The sequence below is a fragment of the Mobula hypostoma genome, chromosome 8 (assembly GCF_963921235.1).
Source record: "Mobula hypostoma chromosome 8, sMobHyp1.1, whole genome shotgun sequence".
NCBI classification, from domain to species: Eukaryota; Metazoa; Chordata; class Chondrichthyes; order Myliobatiformes; family Myliobatidae; genus Mobula; species Mobula hypostoma.
This window is the reverse complement of record NC_086104.1, coordinates 101,843,537-101,868,207: the sequence shown is the minus strand read 5'-3', so window position 1 is coordinate 101,868,207 and position 24,671 is coordinate 101,843,537. Positions and strand designations below refer to the sequence as shown.

General features: G+C 42.4%; 1 protein-coding gene across 2 annotated transcripts in view; it reads left to right on the top strand.

The window, feature by feature from the left end:
- Window positions 1–24,671, top strand: part of LOC134350793 (thrombospondin-2-like) — a 132,845-nt gene that overhangs the window by 9,046 nt on the left and 99,128 nt on the right. The gene's annotated exons all lie outside the window — the stretch shown is intronic.

Sequence of the window (24,671 nt, the reverse complement as noted above, 5' to 3'; positions counted from 1 at the left end):
GCCTGTGATTAGTGATGACCACAGGGATTGGTGCTGGGTCCTTTATTGTTTGTCATCTATATCAATGATCTGGATGATAATGTGGTTAACTGGATCAGCAAATTTGTGGGTGACACTAAGATTGGGGATGTAGTGAACAATGAGGAAGGCTATCATGGTTTGCAGAGGGATCTGAATCAGCTGGAAAAATGGGCTGAAAAATGGAATTTAATGCAGACACGTGTGAGGTTTTGTACTTCAGTGGGGCCAACCAGGGTAGGTCTTGCATGGTTGGGTACTGACTACAGGTGCATAATTCATTGAAAATTGCATCATAGGGAGATAGAATTGTAAAGAACGCTTTTGGTACATTGGCGTTCATAAATCAATGTATTGAGTACAGAAGATGGGAAGTTATGTTGAAATTGTATAAGATGTTGGTGAGGCCTAATTTAGAGTATTGTGTGCAATTTTGATCACCCACCTACAAGAAAGAAGTAAATAAGGTTGAAAGAGTGCAGAGAAAATTTATAAGGATGTTGCCGAGTCTGGAGGACCTGGGTTATGTGGAGAGATTGAATAGGTTAAGACTTTATTCTTTAGAACGTAGAAGATTGAGAGGAGATTTAATGGAGACATACAAAATTATGATGGGTATAGTTAGGTTCAATGCAAGCAGGCTTTTTCCACTGAGGTTGGTTGGGACTACAACTAGAGGTCATGGGTTAAGGGTGAAAGGTGAAAAGTTTAAGCATAACATAAGGAGAAATTTCTTCACGTGGAGTGCATTGAGAGTGTGGAAAGTGCTGCCAGCACAAGTGGTGCATGTGAGCTGGATTTCAATATTTAAGAGAAATTTGGATAGGTACATGGATAGTAGGAATACGGAGGGCTATGTTCCAGGTTCAGGTCATTGGGAGTCGGCAGTTTAAGTGGTTCGGCATGGATTAGATGGGCTGAAGGGTCTTTTTCTGTGCTGTACCTCTCTATGATTCTCTAAACTCCCAAGCTCGCCCGAACTACCTCCATAAGGCATGGTCAATAATCTAGACAGCATCCTGGAAAAGATCATCTCTGAAGTTTCCATATTCTGGTTATAATGAGGCATCCAGAACTGAACATAATACTCCAAGTGTGGTCTCACCAGAGTTTTATAGAGCTGCAACATCACCTCAGAGCTCGTGAACTCAATCCCCCACCTAATGAAGGCCAAACGTCATATGCCTTCTTAACCGCGACCCTATTACGACTCGGGGCATCAGAGTTCAGAGTTCAATTCCAGCATTATCTGTAAGGAGTCTGTTCATGCTCCCTGTGGAAGGTGTGGATTTTTCCCAGGTGCTCTGGTTTTCTCCCACAGTCCAAAGGGGTACCGGGTAGGTGAGTCTGTCTTGTGACTAGGTTAGTGTTAAATCGGGGTCGTGGGGCAGATTGGTTCGGTGGACCAGAGGGGCCTGCTCCACCCCGTATTGCCAAATAAAATAACCAAATTTAACACCTACAGTAGATGTTAAACATTGGCTGTGCCAACAAAAGCCACAGCAAAGAATTATGTATCTTTTAGATAGCGTGGACAGCCAAAGTCTTTTTCTTAGGGTATAAGTAGCTGCTTTGGAGGGATATAATTTTAAGGTGATTGGGGCAAAGTTCGGGGAAGGTGTCAGAGGTAGACATTTCTACACCAGAGAGTGGCAAGTGCATGGAGTGTGCTGCTAGGGCTGGTGGTAGAGGCAGATGTATTAGAGATATTTATTTATTTATCGAATAAATAGACCCTTCCGGCCCTTTGAGCCACGCCGCCCAGCAATCCCATGATTTAATCCGAGATTAATCATGGGGCAACTTACAATACAATGGTGTAATGATTTGATCTGTATGAACCGGATGCAAGAATAGAATGTGTTGAACAAACTCATTTGGCTCATTGAGTCTGCTCCATCATTTGATTATGGCTGATTCATTTTCCCTCTCAACCCCATTCTCCTGCCTTCTCCCCGTAATCTTTGACACACCGACTAATCAAGAACCTATTAACCTGTGTTTAAATATACTCAATGACTTGGCTTCCACAACCGTCATGTGACAGTAATAAACCAATACCAATGCCAAGTTTCCTTTTTCAGCAGTTCAGAGAGTTTTTATTGGTTGAAGCATTCCCATGCTGTCCTTGCTTTATCGGTAACAAAGGGCATGACTTTGGGAGACAGAGGTGTGGTGCTCATCCCTATTCTGTCTGAGTGTTATTGCCAGAATCTCAAGCTCTGAAAAAGACACGATTTATTGCTAGTGGCTACCCAGTGCGGTGGATGCCAGCGCCTGTATTCTGTTTGTATGCCAGATGTGGTTGGCAGAACACTGCTCACTGCTGTTTGGACCATGTGCGTTATGCAAGATCAGCTGTCCTTTGGGAAGTGTCTTTGATTCTCTCTGTCCATTTCTCTGTCTTGCCCCCCCCCACCCCCTTTCTGCTCTGTCTGTCTGTCTCTCCTTTCTACTCTCCCACACACTCTCCACAGGGTGAAAATGTGCTGCTTTCTCTTTAAAGGTTATTATAATGAAACTAGTCTTAATGTAGGGATAAAGACAATGGCAACCTTTCCAACAAATAGTTGCTGACCTATCTCCCAAAGTACTTACCAATTAATTTCACATGCTTCTGTCTATTCCAATACTTTTGCAGAGAACCTTGCCAAATCATTCATTTGGACTCCATTTGTGAGCCTTTGCTATTTACCATAAAGCCATACGCACACAACACTTCTTCCAAGTGGTATTTTGTTCACTTTCTTAATGCTAAGGGGGATCACAGAGTCATACAACACACAGACAGGCCCTTCATCCCATCATGCCCATGCTAATCACCTGCCTGTGCAAATCCTATTTACCATTACTTAGCCTTCTATGTCATAAGTGCTCAGCTAGATCATTTCATAAATGTGCTTTGTGTTTCTTTGCCTCTAACACCCATTCAGACAAGGATTCCAACTTCCCTTTGAGCAAAGCAACAGATTCTTCCATAGATCTCTAAACATCTGACTGGTTACTCAACCTATTCTCCAGCGAAATGTTTCTTGTAAGTCACCTTATCTGTGTTCAGTGAGGATAATTTGGGGAAGGTTTTCAAGGACCCTTACTAGCCAGGTGTATGTGAGGAACAGGTCTGTAATGGTGTGATAAACGTGCTGGAAATCTGGAGCAACACACACAAAATGCTGGAGGAGCTCAGCAGGTCAGGCAGCATCTGAGGAGGGGAATAAAGTACTGAAGTTTTGAGCCGCGACTGATGAAGGGCCTCAGCTAGAAACATTAACTGATTATTCCCCTCCATAAATGCTGTCACATTGTTGAGTTCCTTCAGTAATCGTTATGTGTTGCTGTCATTGTATGAAGCTGCTGGCTTCCTGATAGAACATAGAACATCACAACATATTACAGGCCTTTCGGCCTATGATGTTGTGCCATCTCTAAGATCAATCTAGCCCTTCCTCCTACGTAGGGCTCCATGTGGCTATCTCAGAGTTTCTTAAATTTCACTATTGTATCTGCCTCTACAACCACTCCTGGTGGGGTGTTCCACACACCCACCACTCTGTAAAAAAACTTACCTCTGACATACCCCCTGTAGTTTCTTTCAACACTACTTTATAATTATGCCCCCTCTCAATGGCTATTTCTGCCCTGGAAAGGAGTCTCTGGCTGTCCACTGGACCTTTGTATGTTTCCAAAAGAAATTGGGATTATTTTCTATAGAGAACTGAATAATTGATTGTAGTGAGATTAGTGGTTATTGATAGATACTTGTCAACTGAGAGATATTTGGAGATTTGAGGGAAAGTGATGCTTCATTACATTGAGCCTTCCTCTCAGGAGAGTGGCTTCCATGAATCAGAGTGGACTGCTGAACTAGAGTGGATAATTTCACTCACCCCAACACTGAGCTTATTCCACAATATATGGACTCACTTTCAAGAACTCTACAACTCATGTCATAGAGTCATAGAAAAGTACAGCACAGAAACAGGCCCTTCAGCCCATCTAGTCCATGCCAAACCATTTAAACTGCTTGGTCCCTTCGACCTGCATCCAGACCATACCCCCCCATCCATACTCCTTCCTTCCATGTACCCATCCAAATGTCTCTTAAACATTGACTTTGAAATCGCATCCACCACTTGTGCTGGCAGCTCATTCCGCACTCTCACCACCCTCTTTGGGAAGAGGTCTTCCCTTAAACTTTTCACCTTTCGCCCTTAATATTGTTCTCAATATTATTTATTATTTATTTTTATAATTATCTTGTTTTTCTTTTTCTATTTATAGAATCTGTTATCTTTTGCACATTGGTTGTTTGTCTTTGTTTTTGTGGAGTTTTTCACTGATCCTATTGTATTTCTTTGTATCTACTGTGAATGCCTTCAAGAAAATGAATCTCAGGGTGGTATATGTACCTTGATGATTAACTTACATTGAGCCTTGAACTTCATTTGCTTGGCTTTAACTTGCTATGATTGTTGATGTTCAGTTACGACATTGCTTAATGTGCTATCATAAAGTATTCTCCCAGTTTAGCAAGAGCTTCAGGAAGCTGGGTGAACACAGTGTTTTTGTGGAAGTGCCTATGGATGGGATTATTTGAGAAGGGAACCCTACTCATAGCTCTCTGCAGGCATTCTCTCTTCCCTCTCATCACACTGAAGATACAAAAGCTTGAAAGCATGTACCAGCAGGCTCATCTACCCTGCTGTTATAAACTTTTGAATGGTCCAAACCCTCCCCTGGAGTTATAAGCACTACAATGGTTCCCTAGTATGACAAGATGGATTCTTGACCTCACAATCTACCTCACTATGATCTTGTCCTTTATCGTTAAACCATATCGGATGGATTGTGAGAATGTGACAAATGCTGATTGAGCCACACAGTGAATCCATTGTGTCTCCTGTGTGAGGAGGGCTCTCTCTCTGTTTCGGCGTGGGCTTTCGAACGCACATGTTTCTGTCTCAGCAGGTTTGGTTTGTAGCTCCCGCACAGCAGTGTTACTAGTGTGACTTTATAAAATGGTTAATCTTTCTACTCTGTCATTCTCCTTGCTCTGCACATATGTAACGATAATCTATGTGCACTGCACTTTCTATGTAGCTCTTGTACTTTATTTTATGTTCTGTAATTGGTTTAGAACAACATACAACATGGAACATTATATCAGAGTACAGGCCCTTTGGACTGCGAAGTTGTGCCAAACTTTTAACCAACTCTAAAATCAATCTAACCCTTGCCTTCCACATAACCCTCCAGTTTTCTTTCATGCATGTGCCTGTCTAGGAGAAGGCACCACCTCTTACCTTGAACTAGCTCAATGCACTGTGCAATATATGATCCATATGGACAGTATACAAGACAGTCTTTTTACTGTATGTTGGTACAAGTGACAATAATAAACCAATTTCACTTCTAGTTTCAATTCCAGTTGCAAGTGTTGGGTACAGCAGAAGGAATAGCCCCAGAAGGTTGAAGCCCACTCAGGAGACCTGATGTCAAGTGATGCAGGTTGACTGCATTGTAGTGCTGGTGAATTTACTGGTCGTGTTCATGTTCCCTTGTCTTTTTACATGGGACATGAATTGTGGGTCCTGTCAACTCTTTCAGGTGGATGTAAAAGTGATTCCTTCAGTAAAAAGCAGATGAGTTGCCCTTGGAGTCCTGCATGTTTTTCATTCCTCAACTAAGACCTCTTTACATCACCAGCCCAGCAGTAGAAATTGCAAACTGTTTCAAACTCCCGGGAGTGCACATTTCACGCAACCTCTCATAGTCCCAGAACACATCTTACATAATTAAGAGAGCTCACCAACACCTCCACTTTCTGAGGAGGCTGAAGAGAGCTGGACTTTGCACATTCATGCTCATGTCAATCCTCACAGGCGTAGTAGAGAGCATCCTAACAAGCTGCATCACTGCGTGGTATGGAAACTGCACTGCAGTAGACAGGAATGCTCGACAAAGGGCAGTCAAAACTGGCACCAGCCCACCTGCCATCAAGGCTCCCCATCCATTATTCACAGTAGGGTGCCAGAAAAGGCCCAGTGATGTGATGAAGGATCCCATACACCCAGCTCATGGACTGTTTGTCCCACTCCCATCAGGAAGGAGGCATATAGCGTTCACGCCAGGACCACCAGACTCAAAAACAGTATCAACACCACCACTACTTTATCATTTCCCGTCAGGGTCCTTGTGTATAGATACTCCTGGGTCCAGCGTCACTTTATAGACATACAATCAAGCTAATTTACATATTTATATTTATTGTGTTTGTTTATTATCTATGGATAATGGATGGGGTGTACAGAGAACTACGATCTAGGTGCTGTTCATTGGGACTAGACTGCTCTATGACTCCATTAAGATATTACATTTATTGCAGTTTTAGGGTCACATTGCTCAATGTCTACTTTGCCATTATCAATTCTCTGGAGTATCAAATTCTTACCAGTGTCATGAATGTCATCTTTCTGTAGAGTATTATTAATTTATTGGCAAACATTCAGATTATTATTAAGTTAATGGGGCAGATCACACTGATTGTTACTAGATTATATTGTAGCGCTCTGTATTTGATTAACCACTGTATAAAATCTTTCCACAGTAGGGTGGGATGAACCTACTGTCCCAGAAATCTAAAGGCACTTGGGCAGGTTCATGGACAGGAAAAGTTTTGAGGGATGTGGGCCAAGCACAAGGAACTGAGACTAGCTGAAGTGGACAATTTGTTCAGCATGGACAAGTTGGGCCACCATTTCTTTGCTGTATAGAGGCATAGATTCACAGAGTACCAGAGCTTGGGAACATGTCCTTCGGCTCATATAGCCCATGCCAACCGAATCTTCTGCTATCTACCTGCACCTGGACCATATCCCTCTATACTCCTCCCACCCCCGTACTTATCAAAACTCCATTGTATTACATCCACTTCCTTTGTATTACCCCCACATCCATTCTATTACCCCTTCTCAACTGAATTACTTCCATCCCCATTGTATTACACTCATCCCCATTGTATTACCACAATACCCATTGTATTACACCCATCCCCATTGTATTACACGCATCCTCATTGTATTACCCCAATACCCATTGTATTACTCCCATCCCCCTTGTATTATACCCATTCCCTTTGTATTACACCATCCCCACTGTATTACCCCATCCCCATTGTATTACCCCATATCCATTGTATTACACCCATTCCCATTGTATTACCCCCATCCCCATTGTATTACACCATCCCCATTGTATTACACCATTCCCATTGTATTACAACATCTCCATTGTATTACCCCATACCCATGTTATTACAATCATCCCCATTGTATTACCCCATCCCCATTGTATTAGAACATTCCCATTGTATTACAACATCTCCATCGTATTACCCCATACCCATGTTATTACACACATCCCCATTGTATTACCCCATCCCCATTGTATTACAACATCCCCATTGTATTACCCTATACCCATGTTATTACACACATCCCCATTGTATCACACCCATCCCCATTGTATTACCCCATACCCATGTTATTACACACATCCCCATTGTATTACACCATCCCCATTGTATTACCCCCATCCCCATTGTATTACCCCATACCCATGTTATTACACACATCCCCATTGTATTACCCCCATCCCCATTGTATTACACCATCCCCATTGTATTACAACATCTCCATTGTATTACCCCATCCCCATTGTATTACAACATCCCCATTGTATTACCCCATACCCATGTTATTACACACATCCCCATTGTATCACACCCATCCCCATTGTATTACCCCATACCCATTGTATTACCCCATACCCATGTTATTACACACATCCCCATTGTATTACACCATTCCCATTGTATTACCCCCATCCCCATTGTATTACCCCATACCCATTGTATTACCCCATCCCCATTGTATTACACCATCCCCATTGTATTACCCCATACCCATGTTCTTACATACATCCCCATTGTATTACACACATCCCTATTGTATTACACTCATCCCCATTGTATCACACCCATCCCCATTGTATCACACTCATCCCCATTGTATCACACCCATCCCCATTGTATTACACTCATCCCCATTGTATCACACCCATCCCCCTTGCATTACACCCATCCCTGTTGTATTACACCCATCTAAATTAAATTACATCCATCCCTATTTTATTACACTGATCTAAACTGAATTACCCCATCCCCATTGTATTACCCCCATATTCACTGAATTACCCCACATCCATTGAATTTCCCCATTTCCATTGTATTACCCCATATCCATTGTATTACCCTGTTTCCATTGTATTACCCCATCCCCATTATATTACCCCCATCTCCATTGTATTACCGCGTTTCCTTTGTATTACCCTCACATCCATTGTATTAACCCACATCCATTGAATTACCCCGTTTCCATTGTATTAGCCCATCTCCATTGTATTACCCTCACATCCATTGTATTGCCCCCATATCCACAGAATTACCCCACATCCATTGAAATACCCCATTTCCATTGTATTACACTCATCTTCATTGTCATCTCTATTTTATCGTTTTCTTCTTATCATGCCTTGCAGTTGCATTGTGTCTTTATTAATTTCCAGATTATAGTTGTGCTGGTGTGAAATCACCCTTGTATCTTCCCATTATCATCAGTTCTCCCCATCACCATTGTGCTTTTATCACTCTCCACTCCTGCCCCACCTGGATTAGTTCCAACAGAGAGCGTAGAAGAGTACATCCCAGTTCAGGCCCTTCAGTCCAGTCTCTGTGGTGAGAATCTAACCTACTCTAAGATCAATCTAATCCTTCCCTCCCATTTAGCCCTCCATCTTTCTTTCATCCTCTTGCCTATCTAAGAGTCCTTTAAGTATTCCTGATGTATTTCAAATTCAAAGTAATTTATTATCAAAGTACATACATGTCACCATGTACTACATTCAGATTCATTTACTTGAGGCTTTTTACAGGAAAATAAAAATATACAATCAAATTTATGAAAAAATATGCATAAAGAGTGACTGAAAATCAACATACAAAAGAAGGTGAACTGTGGAAATAAATAAAGAAGCACACAAACAAATGCGTAAATACTGAGAACATGAGTTGTACGGTCGATGAAAGTGAGTTTGTAGGTTCTGGCATTGGTTCCCATTTGAGGTGATTGAAGTTATCCACACTGGTTCAGGAGCCTGATGGTTGTAGGGTAATAAATGTCCTTGAACCTGGTGGTGTGGGTTTGGGTTTTTGCCCCTACCCCACCCCTGGTAATGTGTTCCTCTTCATCTTCAGAGTATCACGGTATCATTTTAAATTTCTCAGTTTCATTCTGTCTTTATCATTTCCCAGGAACATGAGTGGATTGTTATCAATTCCACAGAGTCATATTATCATGTTTGCAAATGTCACCAATATTTATTTACTATTACTAGCTTGTGTCTTGGTGTGGTTTTTGCCAGGATACTGACTCACCAGCAGTTGGACCTTCCAGATACAGGTGTATTTTTACTGCAATCAATTGAAACACCTTGACTGCACACAGGTCTCCAAAAACAGAGCTATTAATTGGTTCCCAGATCGTGGAGCATCCTGCCTGCTACAGGGCAGCAGAGTGGGTAGTGGTTAACTCAATGCTTTTCGGGTATAGCCAGTCCGGGTTTAGTCCCCACCGCTGCATGTAAGGAGTTTGTACATTTTTTCCCGTGACCGTGTGGGTTTCCTCTGTGCACTCTGATTTCCTCCCACAGCCCAAAGACGTACTGTTTGGTCATTGTGATTAGGCTAGGATTAAATCGGGGATCGATGGGCAGGGCTGCAAGGCCCTATTTCACCCTTTCTCTCAATAAAAAAGTACATTAGGGACATTTAAGATTGGCATGTGAGTAATACAGGTTATGTCGGAGAGAAGTGTTAGATTGACCTTAGAGTAGGTTAAAAGTTTGCCACAACATTGTGGGCAGAAGGGCCTGTACTGTGTAGTAATGTTCTATGTTCTGTTATTATTGTGTTCTATTGAATTCCATTGTGAAACTGGCAATTCCACCCAGTATCAGCATGTTATTCTATGCATTTCCCTCCGTAGATATTGTTTGTTCTGCCGAGTTCCTCCATCACCCTTGTGTGTGGCTTCAGATTTTCAGCATCTGCAGTTTCTCTTGCCTCCAAGTTATTAACATTTTTCCCCAGAGTGTTATTATCAATTCCTCTGAACGCAGTGCCTGTAAAAAGTATCCTCCCCCCTGGGAAGTTTTCATATTTTATTGTTTTACAAAGTTGAATGACCATGGATTTAATCTGGCTTTTTTTGACACTGATCAACAGGAAAAGACTCTTTCGTGTCAAAGTGAAACAAATCTCTACAAAGTGATCTAACTAAATTACAAATATAAAACACAAAATAATTCATCACATTGGTATTTACACTCCTTTAATATGACATACCAAATCATCATTGGTGCAGCCAATTGGTTTTAGAAGTCACTTAGTTAGTCAAATGAAGATCTGTTTTTGGAGACCTGTGTGCAGTCAAGGTGTTTCAATTGATTGTAGTAAAAATACACCTGTATCTGGAAGGTCCAACTGCTGGTGAGTCAGTATCCTGGCAAAAACCACACCGAGACAAAAGAACACTCCAAACAACTCTGAGAAAAGGTTATCGAAAAACACAAGTCAGGAGATGGATATAAGAAAATTTCTAAGTCACTGAATATCCCTTGGAGTACAGTTAAGTCAATCATCAAGAAATGGAAAGATTACGACACAGCTGTAAGTCTGCCTAGAGCAGGTTGTCCTCAAGAACTGAGTGACTGTGCAAGAAGGGGACTAGTGAGGGAGGCCACCAAGAGACCTATGACAACCCTGGAGGAGTTACAAGCTTCAGTGGTTGAGATGGGAGAGACTGCGCCCACAACAACTGTTGCCTGCGTGCTGCACCAGTTGCAGCTTTATGGGAGAGTGGCAAAGGGAAAGTCACTGTTGAAAAAAAATCACATGAAATCTTGGCTAGAGTTTGCTAGGAGGCATGTGGGGGATTCACAGGTCAGCTGGAAGAAGGTTCTATGGTTTGATGAAATCAAAATCGAGTGCTTTGGCCATCAGACTAAACACTATGTTTAACATAAGCCATGCACGCACATCAACAAAAACACACCATCCCTACCGTGAAGCATGGTGGTGGCTGTATCATGCTGTGGGGATGCTTCACTGCAGCAGGCCCTGTGAAGATAGAGGGTAAAATGAATGCAGCAAAATACAGGGAAATCCCGGAGGAAAACCTGATGCAGTTTGCAAAAGAACTGTGACTTGGGAAAGGATTATTTTTTCCAGCAAGACAATGACCCCCAGCATAAAGTCCTAAAGCTACACAGGAATGGCTTAAAAACAGCAAAATGAATGCCCTAGAGTGGCCAAGTCAGAGTCCAGACCTCAATCCAATTGGGAATTTGTGGCTGGACTTGAAAAGGGTTGTTCACCCATGATCCCCATGCAATCTGACAGAGCTTGAGCCGTTTAGTAAAGAAGAATGGGGAAAAATTGCAGTGTCCAGATATGTAAAGCTGGTAGAGACCTATCCACACAGACTCAAGGCTGTAATTGCTGCCAAAGGTGCATCTACTAAATACTGGCTTGAGGGGATGAATACTTGAGCAATCAATTATTGTGTTTTATATTTATAATTAATTTAGATCACTTTGCAGAGATCTGTTTTCACTTTGACATGAAAGAGTGTTTTTCTGTTGATCAGCGTCAAAAAAAGTCAAATAAAATCCACTATGATTCAATGTTGTAAAACAATAAAACATGAAAATGTCCGGGGTGGCGGGGGTGCTGAATACTGTCTATAGGCACTGTATGTTACCCCTCTTACCACTGCATTATTCTCAGCTCTCCCGGTATTAGTGAAAGAGCAAGCAGTTTCATTGGATAGATTTCATTCAGATTGAGCTGGGGCCAATATTCTAGTGAATCATAGGACTAGGGGTGTCGATAAAGCATTAAACTCAGTCAGACATGGTGGAAGTGGGCACCACAGTGGTGGTGTAGTTAATATAAAGCTGTTACAGCCCAGAGCATCAGAATTCCGATGCCGTCAGTATGTCCTCCCTGTAGCTTCGTGGTTTTTTTCTCCGGGTGCTCCGGTTTCCTCTCACAGTCCGAAGACGTCGTGGTTAGTAAGCTAATTGGTCATTGTCTTTAATCTAGGGTTAAATACAGTAGGTGGGCTTCTGGGTAGCCCGGCTTGTTAGGCCAGGAGGGCCTGTCTAGCGCTTTATCTCCAAATAAATAAACTGAATTATTAAGTGGAAGAAAGTTTAGAAAGTTAAAAGTGAAGAATAGAAGTGAGTATCGGAGAATGTAATTGATAATGATAATCAGGAGTCTTGTCAGGGAGGGAGTACATTGGTGTCAGAGATCCAACAGTGACACCATAAGACATACTGTACATTATTTGGCCCATTAAATCTGCTCCACCATTCCATCATGGCTAATTTTGTTTTCCCCAGCCCCATTCTCCTGCCTTCTCCTTGCCGATCAAAAGCTTGTCAATTTCTACTTGAAGTACACCAAATGACTTTGCCTCCACAGCCACACGGCCAGCTGTGACAGCAAATTCCACAGATGCACCACCGTCTAGCTGAAGAAATCTCTCCTCATCTCAATTTTCAAGGGACATCCTTTTATTCCAAGGCTGTGCTCCCGGTCCTAGATTCTACCATGATAGGAAACATCCTCTCCACAAATCAGAATCAGATTTAATATCACTACCATATAGCGTGACATTTGTTAACTTTGTGGCAGCAGTACATTGCAGTACATAATGATAGAGGAAAAACTGAATTACAGTAAGACTGAATATACTGTACTAAATCGTTAAATTAAATAAGAAATGCTAAAAATCCACCTTATTTATATAAGGTAGAACAATGTAACAGGAACTGTTTGCACACTATGCCTAGCAGGAGAAGTTAAGGGTGGCATTAGATCAAAGAGGAAGGTTTCTTGTGCTGTCAGCTTTCTATTCTATCGTTCATACGTTTGTCATATAACTTGGGTGATCATGGTGACCGTGATTGTTCTTGGCAATTTTTTTTTACGTAAGTGGTTTGCCATTGCCTTCTTCTGGGCAGTGTCTTTACGAGATGGGTGACCCCAGCCATTATCAATACTCTTCAGAGATTGTCTGCCTGGCTTCAGTGGTCGCACAACCAGGACTTGTGATACACACCACCTGCTCATACGACCATCCCCCACCTGCTCCCATGGCTTGACGTGACCCTGATTGGTGGGGGCGAGGGAGGAGGGTGCTAAGCAGGTGCCACATCGTGTGCAAGGGTGACCTGCACTCTAGCAGAAGGAAGGAACATCTTACACCTCCTTTGGTAGAGATGTATCGCCAACCCACCACCCACAGCTTTCTATAGATATATAAATAGAAAAGAAAGAAGGTGTTAAGCCTACATACAAAGTCAGGAATCGAAAGGTTGATCATGGTGGGACTAGTGTTCTATGTTCTGTGTACTTCAACGCAAGGAGTATTGTAGGAAAGGCGGATGAGCTTAGGGCATGGATCAACACATGGAATTATGACATTGTAGCCATTAGTGAGACTTGGTAGCAGGAGAGGGAGCTTATTAGGAAATAAGACAGAGCAGGTGACAGAAGTTTGTGTAGGGGAATACTTTGCCTCCAGTAATCATTATTTTAAAAGTGAAATTTTGAGAGTACAGAGCTTGTATATTCCTGTCAGAATAAAAGGCAAGGATAACAGGTTTAGGTAACCAAGGCTAAAATAAAGAAGCAAGTGTGTAGCAAGTATAGGGAGAAGAAGCAAATGTGATACTTGAGGGTTTTGCAAAATGCAAGGGAACACTTAAGAGGGAAATCAAGAGAGTTAAAAATAAAAAGACATAAGGCTACTCTAGCAGACAAGGTGAAGTAGAATCCCAAGGGCTTCTTGAAATATACTGAGAGCAAAAACTAGCAAGGGACAAAATTAGTCCTCTGGAAGATCAGAATGGTCATCTTTGCATGGAGCTGAAAGAGATGGGGAAGTTCATGGAAGGATTTTTTTTCCATCTGATTTACTTGGGAGACAGACACAAAGTCTACACAGATAAGCATTTCTCAGTCTCTACCCAGCTAATAGGAGTCACCTGCAATTCGTTCCCAACTCGTCACCTGCAGCCTATTGAAGCACAGCTCTCATACACTGTCCTTGTTCACGTATCAAACTGGCCAGCCTGGATCAGTCAATCCTTGCCTTGTTTCCTGGTTGTGGTCAGTATTTGTTCTCTTTTGTTTAGTGGCCTCTCGCGGCTTGTTATTTTACAATGTATTATTAAAGTTATCGCTCACCGCCAAATCATTCCCACTGGTCTGCGTTTGAGTCAAGACTCCTCTACGCTTTCTGACCCCATGTGCAGCTTACAGAGGAGGAGGTCTGTGCTGCCTTGAGGCAAATTGAGACCCTATGAAAGGCAAATGCAGAAATTGCAGGGGCTCTAGCAGAGATAATTGAAATGTCCGTTGGTCACAGGTGAGGTGCCGGAGGATTGGAGGGTAGCTAATATTGTTCTGTTGTTTAAGAAAGGCTCTAAGGATAAGCCAGGAATAAGTCCAGTGGTCCTGACATCAGAGGTGGGAAAGTTACTGAAAGGTGTTCTAAGATCTAAGCGACCAGATATACACGGGTAAGTATTTGAAAATGAGAAATTAATCAGCTTTATTAGCACTGGCATGTGTCGTGAAATTTTTCTAACTTAGAAGTAGCAGTTCAATACAATACATGATAATACAGAAAGAGAAAAAATCAATAAGTAAATTAATTACAGTAAGTATATATGTATATGTACGTTGAACAGATTAAAAATAGTGCAAAAACAGAAATAATATATATTTTTTAAAAAGTGAGGTAGTGTTCATGGGTTCAATGTCCGTTTAGGAATTGGATGGCAGAGGGGAAGAAGCTGTTGCTGAATCACTGAGTGTGTGCCTTCAGGCTTCTGTACCTCCTTCCTGATGGTAACAGTGAGAAAAGGGGATGCCCTGGGTGCTGGGGGAACTTAATAATGGACGCCGCCTTTCTGAGGCACCGCTCCATGAAGATGTCCATGGAGGCTCATACCCAAAATGGAGCTGACTAATTTTACAACTTCCTGTAGCTCCTTTCGGTCCGGTGCAGTAGCACCTCTCCCACCTTACCAGGCAGTGATGAAGCCTATCAGAATGCTCTCTGTGGTACATCTATAGAAGTTTTCAAATACCTTAGGTGACAAACCAAATCTCTTCAAACTCCAAATGAAATTTAGCCGCTGTCTTGCCTTCTTTATAGCTGCATCGATATCATGGGACCAGGTTAGACCCTCAGACGTCTGGACATCTAGGAACTTGAAATTGCTCTCACTCTCCACTTTGGATCCCTCTATAAAGATTGGTTTGTGTTCCTTCGACTTACCCTTTCTGAAGTCCACAATCAGCTCTTTCGTCTTCCAGACATTGAGTGCAAGGTTGTAGCTGCGACACCACTCCACTAGCTGATGTACCTCACTCCTGTACGCACTCTCATCTCCATCAGACAGGAACTGATTAGTCAACATGGCTTTATGTGTGGTGGGTCATGTCTAATCAATCTTATAGAGTTTTTCAAGGAAGTTACCAAGATAGTTAATGAAGGCAAGGCAGGAGATGTTGTGTACATGAATTTTAGCAAGGCCTTTGACAAGGTCCCACATGTGAGCTTGTTCAAGGAGGCTCAGTTGCTTGCCATTCAAGATGAGGTAGTAAGTTGCATTAGACATTGGTTCATGGAAAACGTGGTTATAGATGGTTGTCTCTCTGACTGGTGGTCTGTGACTAATGGTGTGTCACTGGGCTGTTGTTTTTTGTTATCTATATCGACAATCTGTATAATAATGTTGTTAACTAGATCATCAAATTTGTACATGACACCAAGATTGGGAGTGTAGTGGAGAGTGAGGAAGACTATCAGAGCTTGCATTGGGATCTGGACCAGCTGGAAAAATGAGCTGAAAAATGGCAGCTGCAATTTAATGCAGACAAGTGTGACATGTTGCTCTTTGGAGGGACAAACCATCATAGTACTTGCATTTCTCAGCAGTAGGGCACTGAGAAATGCAATAGAACAGAAGGGTTTGAGAATACTGATCCATAAATCCTTGAAAGTGGTATCACAGGTAGATAGAGTTGTAAAGAAAGCTTTTGACACATTGGCCTTCATAAACCAAAGTACTGAGTGCAGGAGATGGGAGGTTGTATGAGGCCCAATTTGGAGAATTGTGTGCAGCTTTAGACACTTACCTGAAGGAAAGATGTAAATACAGTTGAAAGAGGTCAGACAAAATTTACAAGGGTGCTGCCGAGACTTGAGGACCTGAGTTATATGGAAAGGCTGGGTAAGTTAGAACTTTATTCCCTGGAACGTAGGACAATGACAGAAGATTTGATAGAGGTGTGCTAAATTATGAAGGATACAGAGGAAAAATGCAAGCAGGCTTTTTCCACTGAGTCTGGGTAAGAGGTCATGGGCTAAGGGTGAAAAGTTTAAGGGGAACGTGAGGAGAAACTTCTTCTATGAGAGGGTGGTGAGAGTGTGGAACGAGCTGCCAGCAGAAGTGGTGGACGCAGGTTTGATTTCAACATTTAAGAGAAGTTTGGATAAGTACACGGATGGGGTATGGGGGGCTGTGGTCCAGATGCAGGTCAATGGGACTAGGCAGAGTAATAGTTCAGCATGGACTAGATGGGCCAAAGGGCCTGTTTCTGTACTGTAGGTGTTCTGTGACTCTATGAAATTAATTAGCATTAGCAAAAAAAAATAATAGGACTGAAATCTCTATACCTTTTCCTATCTAAGCCCTGTCCAAATACTTCGAAAATGTTGTTATTGGATCTTTCAGCACCACCTCCTCCTGTAGCTTGTTGAAGATATTCACCACCTTCAGTGTGAAAAAACACAGATCTCCTTATAATTTCAACCTCTCATATTAAACCTGTACCCTCTAGTTCTGGACTCCACGACCCTGGAATAAATGTTTCTCCTTATCTTTCCTGTCTGTACCTCATCATTTTATGAGCTCAGCCCTCGACCTACAATCTCATGAAAATAAATCCAGATGTTCTAATCTCTCTTTGTAACTACAGCCCTTCATTTTACATCACATACTGGTGTAACCTTCTGAACTCCCTCAATTGCTATCACATAATTTCTGTTGTGTGATGTTTATACTTCAATATTTTAAGTGCAATCTAATGGATGTTTTCAACAGAATTACAACAAACCCTAACTCTTGTATGCAATGCTTCATGCTATGGAGGCAATCATACCAAATGCCTTGTTCAGGGAGACATGAACTTGCGCACCAAGGGCTCTCTGTGCATCAACACTCCTCAGGTTTCAGCAGCCTGCACTGTATGTGCCACAAGAAGCTGACCACACCTCACAATCTGAATTAGATTCCACCTGCCACCACTCTGTCCAACTTTCCAGCTGACCTATATCTGGCTGTATTCATAGAATGGGAAGTTGGCCATGGTTTCTAGTCTTGCTGTGAACGTTTATATTCAGTGAGACGGCAAGAGAAGGGTGGCAATGGAGTCATAGAACAGTACAGCACAGACAAAGGCCTTTCAGTCCATCTTAGGTGTGCTGACCTGGTTTGCTGACTAGTCACATCTACCTACACGTGGACCACAACCTTCAATAATCCTCCCATCCATGTACCTATCCAAATTTCTCTTAAATATTGAGATCAAATCCACATCCACCACTTCCACTGCTCACCACTCTGAGTGAAGAAGTTCCCCCTCAGAACCTCCGTAAATATTTCACCTTTTACCCTTAACCTATGACCTCCAGTTCTAGTCTCACCCAACCTCAGTGGAAAAAGCTTACATGTACAGCAATTATTCTGTCTATATCCCTCCTAGTTTTGAATGCCTCTATCAGATCTCCCCTCAATCTTCTACACCCCAGGGAGTAAAGTCCTAACCTATTCGACCTTTTCCTATAACTCAAGTCCCCAAATCCTGGCAATATCCTTGTAAATTTTCTCTGTACTCTTTCAAGCTCACTTTCCTGGAGGGAGGTTCCCAGAACAGCACACAGTACACACCCGCACACCTTTTGTGTGTCATTTCACCATTGAATAATACCTGCCTCGCCTCCACCACGTTTCATCTCGCTGTCACCCTTCTCCATTGCAATGCTGGTGCCAGAAAAGAGGTGAGAAGGAATTTCCTCAGCCAGAGGGTGGGGAATCTGTGGAATTCATTGCAATAGATGACTGCGGAGGTCAGGTCACTGGGCATATTCAAAACAGAGGTCGATAGGTTCCTGATTAGTGAGGGCATCAAAGGTTATGGGCAGAAGGCAAGAGAATGGGGTTGAAAGGGTGAAGATGGAATGGTGGAGCAGGCTCAGTAGGCCGAAAGCCTTAACTCTGCTCCTATGTCCTATGGTTTTATGGAATCAATAGAATAGCCCTCTTGGTTGGTGCAACTGTGACAAAACCCAATTTCCCTCGGGATCAATCAAGTATGTCTATCTAGCTATCTATCTATCTATCTATCTGTCTATGTACATTTGTATCTATACCTCTTATCCATGTACTGAAACAAATTTCTCGTAGATGTTGAACGTGAACCTGCATCCACCTCTTCTGCTGGCAGCTCTTTTCATGCTCGCACCACCCTCTGAATGAAGAAGTTCCCTTTCAAGTTTCCCTAGATACTTCACCTTTCAACCTAGACCTATAACCTTTAGTTCTCGTCTCACCCAACCTGAGGGCAAAACGCCTGCTTGTATTTACTCTATCTCGCCTTATAATTCTGTATACCTCGATGGGATCTTCTCTCCTGCTCCTGAACTCCAAAGTTCAAAGTAAATACATTGTCGAAGTATATATATGTCACCATGTACAACCCCAAAATTTGTTTTCTTGCAGGCATACTCAATAAATCCAACAACCATAATACAATCAATGAAAGTCCGCACTAAGAGGGCAAAAGGCAACAAACTGCAAATTCAAAAAGAAAGGACTAATAATAATAATAATCATAATAATAATAATAATAATAAAGACATATAAATACTGAGAACACAAGATGAAGAGTCCCTGAAAGTGAATCCCTTAGGTTGTGGGAACATTTCAATGATGGGGCAAGTGAAGTTGAGTGACGTTATCCCCTTTGGATCAAAAGCCTGACGGTTGAGGGATAATAACTGTTCGTGAAACTGGTGGTGTGAGTTCTAAAGCTTCTGTCCCTTCTTCCTGACGACAACATGTAGCACAGTACAGGCCCTTCAGCCCACAATGTTGTGCTGCCCTTTTCACCTACTCTAAGATCAATCTCACCCTTCATTCCCACACAGCCCTCCATTTTTCTATCATCCATGTGACTATGTAAGTGTTTCTTAAATGCCCCACTGTATCTGCTCTACCACCTCCCCTGGCAGGGCGTTCTGTGGACATCCCCGCTATACTTCCCTCCAGTCACCTTAAAATTATTCCACTCGTGTTAGCCATTTCCACTAGGGGGAAAAGTCTCCGGCTGTCCATTGGATCTATGCCTCTTATCATCTTGTATACCTCTATCAAGTCATCAAAGAGAAAAGAACTAGCTCACCACGTTTATAGCAATTCACTCAGCATTATGTATTAGTCAAAACATTTTCCCCAGCACTATTGAATATCACTTTGTATATGACATCACTGCTTCACGGGTCACTGTGACAGACACAGAAGTTTTTGTGAACACCTGATCTCCTGCTGTGGGGAAGTGGGCCATCTACATTTGGCTCCAAACCTGAATACTGAGGGAAAACAAGGTCTTTCAGGGGTCTCTGTTGTTCCGCGGCGACCATTCACACCCCTGCAGTGGAACTTGGGGGAGAGAATACAAGTACAACTAATTTAGTGCCAATACTCTGGCAGTATAAATCCTCTGGGAATATCAATTGTTGTAGAACATGAGGAAACATCATGTACAAAACTCCGCAAATCACATTGGACTAAGAATGGAAACAGGGATGGATTTAATGAACAAAATAGGAACAGAGTGCATGTTAATGAGTGCATGTTTCTGGCTGAAGTTCATGGAGTGTTGAAGGCACTTCTCTGCCAGCTTTGCAGTTTACATTATTGTCATTGGAAGTAGGAGAATGACTGTGGGCTTTATCAGGAATTGGGTCTGTATTAACAATTTCTTATTGTGTTAATATTAAAATGCAGTTAATCACTGTGCTGTTGTTGTGTACATAGAATATGAAATCACAATGATATTATTGTTCCCCGGTTTTGTTTTTTCATCAACAATATTGCCCATTGATACTTCCTAGAGCTTCATTAAGAATTTTTCATAGTCATAGAACACTACAGCCCTTCAGCCCATCTAGCCCTTGCCAAACTGTTATTCTGCCTAGTCCCAGCAACCTTCATCCGGACCATAGCCCTGCATACCTTTCCCATCCCTGTTGCAGTTGAACCTGTGTCCACCAGTTCCACTGGTAGCTCATTCCACACTCGCACCACCCTCTGAGTTGAGAGGTTCCTCCTCAAGTTTCCTTAAATATTTCACCTTTCACCCTTAACCCATGCCCTTTAGTTTTTATTTATTTATGGATATACAGCATGGAATAGGCCCTTCCAGCACTTTGAACCACGCTGCCCAGCAATACCCCTGATTTAATCCTAGCCCAGTTACAGGACAATTTATAATTACAAATTAACCTACTAACAGGTAAATCTTTGGCCTGTGGAAGGAAACCACAGCACCCGGAGGAAATCCACGGGGTCATGAGGGGTTGGGGGGGATCATACAAACTCCTTACAGGCAGTGCTGGGAATTGAACCCGGGTCGCCAGTACTATAAAGTGTTGTGCTGCTTTGTCACCCTTATCCAATCACAGTGGAAAAAAGCCTGTTTGCATTTACCCTATCTATACCTCTCATAACTTTGTATATAGTTCTTCTATATCATTTTGTTTGCCCGCAGACAATGTGTAATATAAGCCGTTCACTAGACTACCTGTTGGTCAGGGACAGCCCCATAAACACAAAGTTCTGAGGATACCAGGCACACCAAGCAGTATCTGTGGAGTGGGAAATTTCAGATTGATGAATGTTCATCACAATTAGATACAGGGATGGATTTAATGAACAAAGTATCGAAGAGACTCTGATGAAACATTTTCTTAAAAGGCCACGATCTCTTTTTCTCTTTCCATGCATGCTGACTGAGATGCTTCCCTGTATTATCTGTTTTTATTTCAGATTTCCGGCCACCTGCAAGATTTTGTCGTGCCTCCTGCTGTCAGCAAGTTCTTGCAGATGCTGGAAATCTGATGTAAATTCTGGCCAAGGCAAGTGTCACCTTGCTTCCAGCACCAGAACCATATATCCTTGGGGTGTGAGAGGAAGTCAGCACACCTGGAGGAAACCCATGCAGACACAGGGAGAACATACAAACAGTGCCAGGATTCGAATCCCAACCTTACAGCCAGTGCTGGAAAGCATTATGCTAACCAAGTTGCTAACATGCCACGGATTACAGGCAGTGCTGCTGAGAAGGCTTGCCTGTGGGGAATATGGTGTGAAGATAGGATCGTCATCATTACATGCCGTGTTGTATGACATCATCATTATATGCCGTGTCCTATGACATCATCATTGTATGCAGTGCAATATGTTGTGGGCGATCAAGGTCTATAGGCATTATAGTTCTTGGCAAGGTTTTCTGCACAAGTGGTTTGCCATTGTCTTCTTCCAGGCAGTGTCTTTATAAGACAGGTGACCCCAGCCATTATCAATACACTTCAAAGATTGTCTGCCTGCATCAGTGGTCACATAACCAGGACTTGTGATAAACATCAGCTGCTCATACGACCATCCACCTCCTGCTCTCGTGGCTTCACGTGACCCTTATCAGGGGGATGGGGGCTAAGCAGGTGCAGCACCTTGCCCAGGGCTGACCTGCGGGCCAGCAGCGGGAAAGAGCATCCTACACCTCCTTAGGTAGAGATGTATCTCCACCCGACAACCTAATGAAGGTAGGATGTTGTTATTAAAAATTCTGCAGCATATAATTATAACACTCAGTGGAAATACAATCATAGTGATAATTATGGTTTTGAGTAGGAACTGAAACCTCTTCGTTTGCCTTTACACTTTGTACTGTTGCAGCTGCTAAAGGGAGTTATTCACTGGATTGCAACAGAGTGAGAAATACCAGTGAGGATTGAGTAGCTGAGATAGAGTGGATGTGGAGAGGATGGTTCTTACAGTGGAAAGGGATAATAAATCAGCCATGATCAAATGGCGAGGCAGTCTCAATAGGCTGAATGGCCTAATTCTGTTCCTATGTCTTATGGTCATATTCGCAGTCATAGCCCATTCACCTGTTGTTACTCTACACACTTGCAAAAAGATTGCCAATGTGCTCAGCGCTATCAGACTCCTAATCAGGGTTTATGAGTGATAAGAGTGTTTCCATGGTAACACACACAAAGTGCTGGAAAAACTCAGCAACTCTGACTGGAAAGGAGAAAGAAATCAACATTTGTGGCCAAAACTCTTCACCAGTCCTGATGGAGTGTCTCAGCTCAAAATGTCGATTCCGCATTCCTTTCAATAGATGCTGCCTGAGCTGCTGAGTTCTTCCAGAATTTTGTGGGTCTCCTTCTGGATTTCCAGCATCTACAGAACCTCTTGTGTTTTTATTAGAGCTCTCCCATGGGTTGGTTGAAGAAAACCTTTTCAAAGTGATCACTTTCGGTCTTAGCCACTTCCAGCAGTCACATGATTGGATGGTGCTCTCCCTGGCCTCCTTTGATCTGTTGCAGGATCACAGAAGATTTACAGAAAGAAAGAAGGTGATTTGGCCCATCAGGTCTGTGTTGGTGGAAAAATTCCTCTTGGTCTAATCCCATCTTTCAGCAATAGTATGTAGCCCTGCAGGTTACTGGTCTACCAAGTCACTTCAAGTCAAGTCTTAGTTATTGTCACATGCACAATTACAGTGAGCAACAGGTACGATGAATAACTTGCTTGAAACAGCATCACAGGCACATAAATATAGACAACACACAGAATATAATTACTGCACACTCAGTAGCCACTTTATTAGGTACACCTGTACACTTGCTCGTTAATGCAAATATTTAATTAGCCGATCATGTGTCAGCAACTCAATACATGAAAGCATGCTGACATGGTCAAGAGGTTCAGTTTTAGTTCAGGGCAAACGTGAGAATGTGGGAGAAATGTGATTTCAGTAACTTTGTGGAAGGAACTTTGGTTCCAGCCAGGGTGGTTTGAGTATCTGAGAAACTGCTGATCTCCTGAGAATTTCATGCATAACCGTCCCTAGAGTTTACAGAGGATGGTGCAAAAAAATCCAAAAAATATCCAGTAAGCAGCAGATGTCTGGGTGAAAATGCCTTGTTAATGAGAGAGGTCAGAGGAGAATATCAGACTGGTTCAAGCTGACAGGGAAGCGCCAGTAACTCAAATAGCCATACATTACAACAGTGGTGTTCAGAAGAGCATCTCTAAACACACACCATGCCAAACCTTGAAGTGGATGGACTACAGGAGCAGAAGACCGTACCGGGTTACACTCCTGTACCTAATAAATGGCCACTGAGTGGTATACAAGACAGTGAAGAGAGCGATATAAAAAAACATGTAAAAACAAGACCTTGGTGCGAATAAACATTGCTGTTTAAATGTGACGTAGTTTTCTGCATCTTCTCTCTTTTCAGATGCCTACCACCCTCTGGGTAAAAAACCTCTTTCTGATCTCCCACTTAAACCTTTTATTAATTATTTAAAATCGATATTGTTCTGCTGAGGAAATGCGGAGAGGGCACGAATACTTAATGGCAAGTAAAACCAAAGCAGTGACTTTACAAGATAGGTGAGCCCAGCCATTATCAATACTCTTCAGAGATTGTCTACCTGGCGTCATTGGTCACATAATCAGGACTTGTGATATGCTCCAGGATATAGACCATGTAGACAGGAGTGCAGTTCATATTGAGGGATATAGACCATGTAGACAGAAGTGCAGTTCATATTGAGGGATATAGACCATGTAGACAGAAGTGCAGTTCATATTGAGGGATATAGACCATGTAGACAGAAGTGCAGTTCATATTGAGGGATATAGACCATGTAGACAGGAGTGCAGTTCATATTGAGGGATATAGACCATGTAGACAGAAGTGCAGTTCATATTGAGGGATATAGACCATGTAGACAGGAGTGCAGTTCATATTGAGGGATATAGACCATGTAGACAGGAGTGCAGTTCATATTGAGGGATATAGACCATGTAGACAGAAGTGCAGTTCATATTGAGGGATATAGACCATGTAGACAGGAGTGCAGTTCATATTGAGGGATATAGACCATGTAGACAGGAGTGCAGTTCATATTGAGGGATATAGACCATGTAGACAGGAGTGCAGTTCATATTGAGGGATATAGACCATGTAGACAGGAGTGCAGTTCATATTGAGGGATATAGACCATGTAGACAGGAGTGCAGTTCAAATTGAGGGATATAGACCATGTAGACAGGAGTGCAGTTCATATTGAGGGATATAGACATG